Source organism: Rattus norvegicus, chromosome 3 (genome assembly GCF_021556685.1).
Source record: "Rattus norvegicus strain SHRSP/BbbUtx chromosome 3, alternate assembly SHRSP_T2T, whole genome shotgun sequence".
In the NCBI taxonomy this organism is placed as follows: Eukaryota; Metazoa; Chordata; class Mammalia; order Rodentia; family Muridae; genus Rattus; species Rattus norvegicus.
Genome location: NC_141536.1, coordinates 160,883,839 through 160,890,005, shown reverse-complemented (window position 1 = coordinate 160,890,005; position 6,167 = coordinate 160,883,839). Strand labels below are relative to the sequence as shown.

The 6,167-nt window shown below is 48.2% G+C and overlaps 1 long non-coding RNA gene across 1 annotated transcript; it reads left to right on the top strand.

Moving 5' to 3' along the window:
- Positions 1 to 1,873: 1,873 nt before the first annotated feature.
- Positions 1,874 to 5,402, top strand: LOC102550081 (uncharacterized). Its single transcript, XR_015685013.1, has 3 exons — positions 1,874 to 2,006; positions 3,851 to 3,957; positions 5,238 to 5,402. It is a non-coding gene; the product is annotated as an uncharacterized LOC102550081 (long non-coding RNA).
- Positions 5,403 to 6,167: the final 765 nt, after the last annotated feature.

Genomic DNA, 6,167 nt, shown 5'->3' with positions numbered 1-6,167 from the left:
TGACCCTTAAGGTATTTGCTGGATGGTCTTATGTGAGACAGAGGAATGTAGCACCTCATGCTGTCACACACAGTGCAGCACAGCTTGTCGTCCTCCGGCTTCAGACTTGGAGAAGGCCTTCCTTTGTGCTCATAAAAGCTTTCAATGTCATTTCCATCCCACAGGCCGGCTTGCTTGTACAGGTAAATGCATTCAGCCTCGCTCCCATTTGTGCAATGCAATTGCTGGGCAAATGACTTGGGATGAGAGCAGGGGCTGGGATACAAGCAGCACTGGTTTTTAGAGCATCTTCTCTTCAGGTGTGGACAGGGGACCACCTGCCAACATCACCTGGGACAGGGGACCATCTTCCAACATCACCTGGGACAGGGGACCACCTGCCAACATCACCTGGGACAGGGGACCACCTGCCAACATCACCTGGGACAGGGAACCACCTGCCAACATCGCCTAGGACAGGGGACCACTTGCCAACATCACCTGGGACAGGGGACCACCTGCCAACATCACCTGGGACAGGGGACCACCTGCCAACATCACCTGGGACAGGGGACCACCTGCCAACATCACCTGGGACAGGGGACAACCTACTTAACATTACTTGGGATGGGGGACTACCTGCCAATATCATCTGGGGCAGGGGACTGACTACTTACTTAGCATTACTCAGAACAGGGGACCACCTGCCCCACATCACATGGGCAAGAACAGTAGAAGGGCTTCTTTGAACCACACATTTCTAGGTCCAAGCTGAAGTCACAGGTTCAGAGTCTACGGAAAACAATGTGATTGTCTGGAATGCACTGGAAGGGGAGGGAGGAGGCAATGTGGCCCAGTGGTGAGTTTCTGGGAGGCTTCACCCTTGTTAAGTAGAGAATCTTAAAGGTCTCAGTGAGATGCTGAGCTGTGACCTAGAAAGTATGGAGAACTGGCTTTGATTTGACCTCCAGAATTATGTGTGTGTGTGTGTGTGTGTATGTGTGTGCGTACGTGCATGTTCATGTGTATGTTCCTGTGTGTACATGTGTGTGTTCATGTGTATATGTATATGTGTGTGTATTCATGTGCATGTGTTCATGTGTGTGTTCAAGTGTGTGTTCATGTGTGTATGTGCATGCATGTTCATGTGTATGTTCCTGTGTGTACATGTGTGTGTGAATATGTATATGTGTATGTGTGTGTATTCATGTGCATGTGTTCATGTGTGTGTTCAAGTGTGTGTTCATGTGTGTATGTGCGTGCATGTTCATGTGTATGTTCCTGTGTGTACATGTGTGTGTGAATATGTATATGTGTATGTGTGTGTATTCATGTGCATGTGTTCATGTGTGTGTTCATGTGTGTGTGTTCATGTGTGTATGTGTGTGCATGTTCATGTGTATGTTCCTGTGTGTACATGTGTGTGTGAATATGTATATGTGTATGTGTGTGTATTCATGTGCATGTGTTCATGTGTGTGTGTTCGTGTGTGTGTGTGTGTGTGTGTGTGTGTTCATGTGTGTGTGCACACCCAGGTTTTTGCATGGTGAACAGATTTCCTAACACTAAGTTACATTCTCTGCTCTCAGGAGAGAGTTGTTTAACAACGAAAGCTGACTTGGCACGGGTGGGAAGGACTGACTCTGGCCTGTATGTGACTTAGGATGCTGTCATTTGGAATGAACTTTGGGCTTCTGAGACATGGCTGGCTCTCTAGTAAATCATAACGATTATCGATTCCTGTGTAGTCAGTTCCTCTGCCTCATAGGAACTTAAAGCAGTACTGACATTTTATTAGCAGCATCTTTCTTTCTGGTCAGAAGTTCAGGTGAAATATATTTATTTCCTTATTCTTTATGTGTATGGGTGTGTTATCTCCGTGTGCATGTCTTAGGAGTGAAGCTCAACCATGAAATGCCCACCATGGTGGAGAGGGAGTGCAGCCATGAGATGTCCAGCCATGGTGAGAATGCTCATTGAAAACTCCAGCTGATACCTTCAACTTCAGAGGGCTTCTATTGGATATGGTGAGCACCTAACTTGATGTTTTTTCTGTCTGTCCGTCCATCTGTCTGTCTTTGTATCTATCTCTCTTAATAAATAATCTGTCATCTATGTATGTATCTATCTCTCTCAATCAATAATCTGTCATCTATGTATCTCTCTCTCTCTCTCTCTCTCTCTCTGTCTGCCTGTCTGTCATCTACCTGTCACTTTCTAGTTATCCCTTTTACTTTTGCTGGCTATACAGTTAGTAAACTCGTCCATTCAGAACAGAGAGCATGGCTCCCCCAGGTCTCTCTCCAGACCCTACAGAGCACCGGGTAATCCTAAAAGCACACACCAGAGGCCAAGAGGCTCTTTTACAGTTTGGAACCCATGCACCCCTGGCCTGTAATAGTCCATTAGTTAAGCGCTGCTGTTCAGTGCTGGGCCACACAAAGGTGTGCATTCCAGGAGGTAAGGATTATCAGGGACCCCTTTGACTCCCGTGCTCACTTCATGGAAACACTGGTAACCAGGAACAATAGATACCTTCCCAGGCGCTCAAAGCAATACTTCTCCCACTCCCTTCACACGATCTTACAGTAACACAGAGGTCGGTTTTAAACATTTAGAGGCAAGCTGCAGGGCAAACGGGAAAGACTTAGACCATGAGTTCAGAAGGGATCGTAAAAACCGTTAAGAAGCACAAAAGCTGAGGGATTTTTGACAAGTTGTAAAGTGGAGGGGAGGGAGGGGGATGAGAGAAAGAGAAACCGGAGTTAACAGGGGTTTTACAGAAGCAGATGCTGTCAGGGAAAGGAGAGGCTGAGGTGAGCATGGCATGAGAGGTCAAGGTCTGAGGACCCGGAGTTAGAGGCCAGCCTGGGCTACATAGCTGATTTGAGGGCAGCGTGGGCTACATAATGAAATCGTCTCAAAATAACCCAAGTAAGCAAACAGGACAGACTAACCACAGCAGCAAGACAAACTCCATGAAGTTCTAGAGCATTCCCGGAAGGACTGTGTCGTAACCGTGAGGAGCTGAATTAGACAGCGGCTCTATTCAAAGCCGTACGCTCCTCTCTTCTGTGTTCCAGCTCAGGTATGGACATGCTGGGTCCTAGATCCTCAGGCATATTTCCTGAATGCCAGGGTCCAAGTCAATTCAGAGGGGCCAGAAGGAGAGCTGCACAGTGTTGGCTCTGGACACAGGAAGTACGGCAATCCCTGTCTGTCATGTGGCATGGAACACGGGCCTCCAGGGATGACGGGGCTAATACTATTTTCTCCTTTCACTTGCATTGCACGCCGTGTGTGTGTGCGTGTGTGCACGCACATATATGTCCATGTGAGTGTGCGCACTGTATGACTTTTGAAAATGTGACAGGTCCAGCTGCATTCAGCACTCCCCCGGGTGCTCAGCTCTATCCTGAAGCCCAGACATTCGCAGCCTCCAGAAGCCCTCAGCCTGAGTGAGAAGAAGCAGGATAAGTCATCAGAAGTTTGAGTTTTGGGCTGGGGATTTAGCTCAGTGGTAGAGCGGTTGCTTAGCGAGCACAAGGCCCTGGGTTCGGCCCCCAGCTCTGAAAAAAAAAGAAAAAAGAAAAAAAAAAGTTTGAGTTTTAAAAAATGTTAAAACGAGCTGGGTGGTGGAGGCACCCGCCTTTAATCTCAGCACTTTAATCTCAGTGGCAAGCAGACCTCTGAGTTCGAGGTCCGCACAGAGAAATACTGTCTTGAATACTCATCCCCCCTCCCCCAGAAAAAAGTTCAAATGGGTGCTGGTTGTAGGACTAATAGCTATCTTTCCAGGATTTTTAGTTTTACATTGAATTGTACGGATGCGCCCATACTTTACAATGAAATGGCTAATTTCCTCTTTTAGTCCTATTTCAGAACAACGTACCCGGGGTGGAAGAGGACGCAGATCAATCTAAACACCATCAAAATACACGGCAGTGCCTTCCAGCTGCGCACAGCATGGGCCCACAGGTAGACAGCTGGCTTTCATCATTCATGTTTCTTCCCTCCACCCACTTAATAAGTGTGATTTGCACCAGGGACTGTCTAAGGTTTGGGTGACACCTGGACCAGCCTCCTCAGGGCAGGGGTTCCAAGGACAGGCTGGGTGAGTGTCTCCCAGACAGGGTGAGACAAGAGAGCACTGGAATACTCAGGGTGTCTGATCTTGATATAAACTGCAGAAGGTAGAATGCAGACAAGAGGGGACTTCAAGTGGCCAGGGCGAGAGGGCAATTGGTGTTGTCCTGAAATATCCTGACAAAAGCACTTCGGGGACAGAAAGGGTTTAGTTGGCCTTAGTTCCACATTCCAGGGTCCATTCTTGAGGGGTATAGAGACAGGAACTCAAGTGGCTAGTCACATCGCATCCACAGTCAAGAGCAGACAAGGTCCTCGCTTACTTATTGTCTTTCTGTCTAGGACCTCAAACCAAGGAACAGCGCTGTCCACATTTGGTGGAGGCTATGACGCACCCTACTGAGTTTCCATGTTGGTTTCAGCACTGTGGCCACGGACAGCTCCGTGTGTGTGTGTGTGTGTGTGTGTGTGTGTGTGTGTGTGTGTGTGACTGCTTTAATGCAGTATTTCTGAGTCAAAACCAAGACTTGCCAACTAGGATGACTATCATAAAAAAAAGAACGGTGACTCATGCTGGCCAGATTATGGAGGAACTGGACTCATCATGACAGCTAGTTTTAAATGTCAACTTGGTGCAGCAAACTAAAGTCGCCTGGTCTCAGTGGGGAAAAGGGCTGAGCTATTGAGAAACGTTATGCTAAGACAGAGGAGACATGCTCCTATCAGCCAAATAAGAGATTCGTTTCTGGACTGGGAGACGGCTCAATGGGTAAAGGCACTTGTGGTGCAAGCATGAGGACCAGAGTTTGAATCCCTAGAATGTGAATAAAAGCCAGGGCTTAGCATTAGTGTCTGCAATCCCAGCACTCCCACGGGGAGGTAGGGGGTGGGAACAGGCAAGTATTCGGAAGCATAAGGGCTGGCTATTCTTGCTTAACCAGTGGCAGACAATAGACCATCTAGAACAGGCTAGAAGGCTAGAAGGCAAGGACCAATCCTTCATGCTGTTCTCTGATTTTTGCATGCTGTGGCATGCCGGAATGTATACATGTAGGCACGCTCACGCGTGCACACATACTCACATGTGCACGTACGCACAGGAAGATCCATGTCAGTTTTTCCTGCTAACTTAAGTGACATCTAGATTCCCATGTTAAACGTTTTCTCTGCAGATGCAGGGGCTGGAGCTGAAGCTTGCACACGGCCCATATCAGGAGCAGGGGCCCGAGGCCAACCCACAGTGAAACCTCACATGGCTGGGAAGCGTACATGGGGGCTGTCTGCTGCAGCAGAGCATGGCTTCGGGACCACGCAGGACTGGATTAAAGTTTTGTTTCCTCACGCACTTTCTCCTGTTTCTGAGCCTCAGTTTCTTCCCTGGGAACAGTGCTGCTTATCTTGAGGGCTTGAGTGGACCAGAGACAACAAGGAAAGCACAGTCTGCGCAGATCTGGTACTTAGCTGATGGTGATCGGGCCCGAATATGAAAAAGGAAGTCACAATGACCTTGTGGCTGATGTGTTCAACCTTGGGCTGGAACTACTTTGGAGTTTGGTATAAAGCAAGAGCTAACGGAAGCAAGCCTCCTCTTCTTCATCTCCTAAGAATTTTGTAATGAAAGGGAATACCCTAGCCTGTACTACCGAGAGGGCTGTGGAATTTGGTGCAGGGTAAAGAGATTCTTTGCAGAATCACGTCAAATCCCTCTTAACATTGAAGTGCTACAAAGCAGTACATTTCGTCTCCCAGGCAACCAACAAACTAGATTCCATTCCAGATCGGGGGGAAAAAAAAATCTAAATGTTCTCTGGGGAGGGCTTGAACTTGATGTTCACGTACCAAGGGTCAGCTTTCTCAACTCTGGCTCCAAACCCTGTGTAGACCGATTCAGGCAAAGGTGGGCTCTGCAGTCAGGGTTCAAACATCATCGTGGAACATCTCGTGCTATACTTTCATTTCCAGGCTGGTAACAAGGCCACCGTGAGCCCAAGCTCTGTGTGCACCGCTCGGGCATGCCAGTGAGGGACCTTGAGTTTGTCTGCCTTCAGTGCATTGCTGTTGAAGCTGGGCTCCTGGCTGTGTCTCTGGCCTCTGGCTCCTCC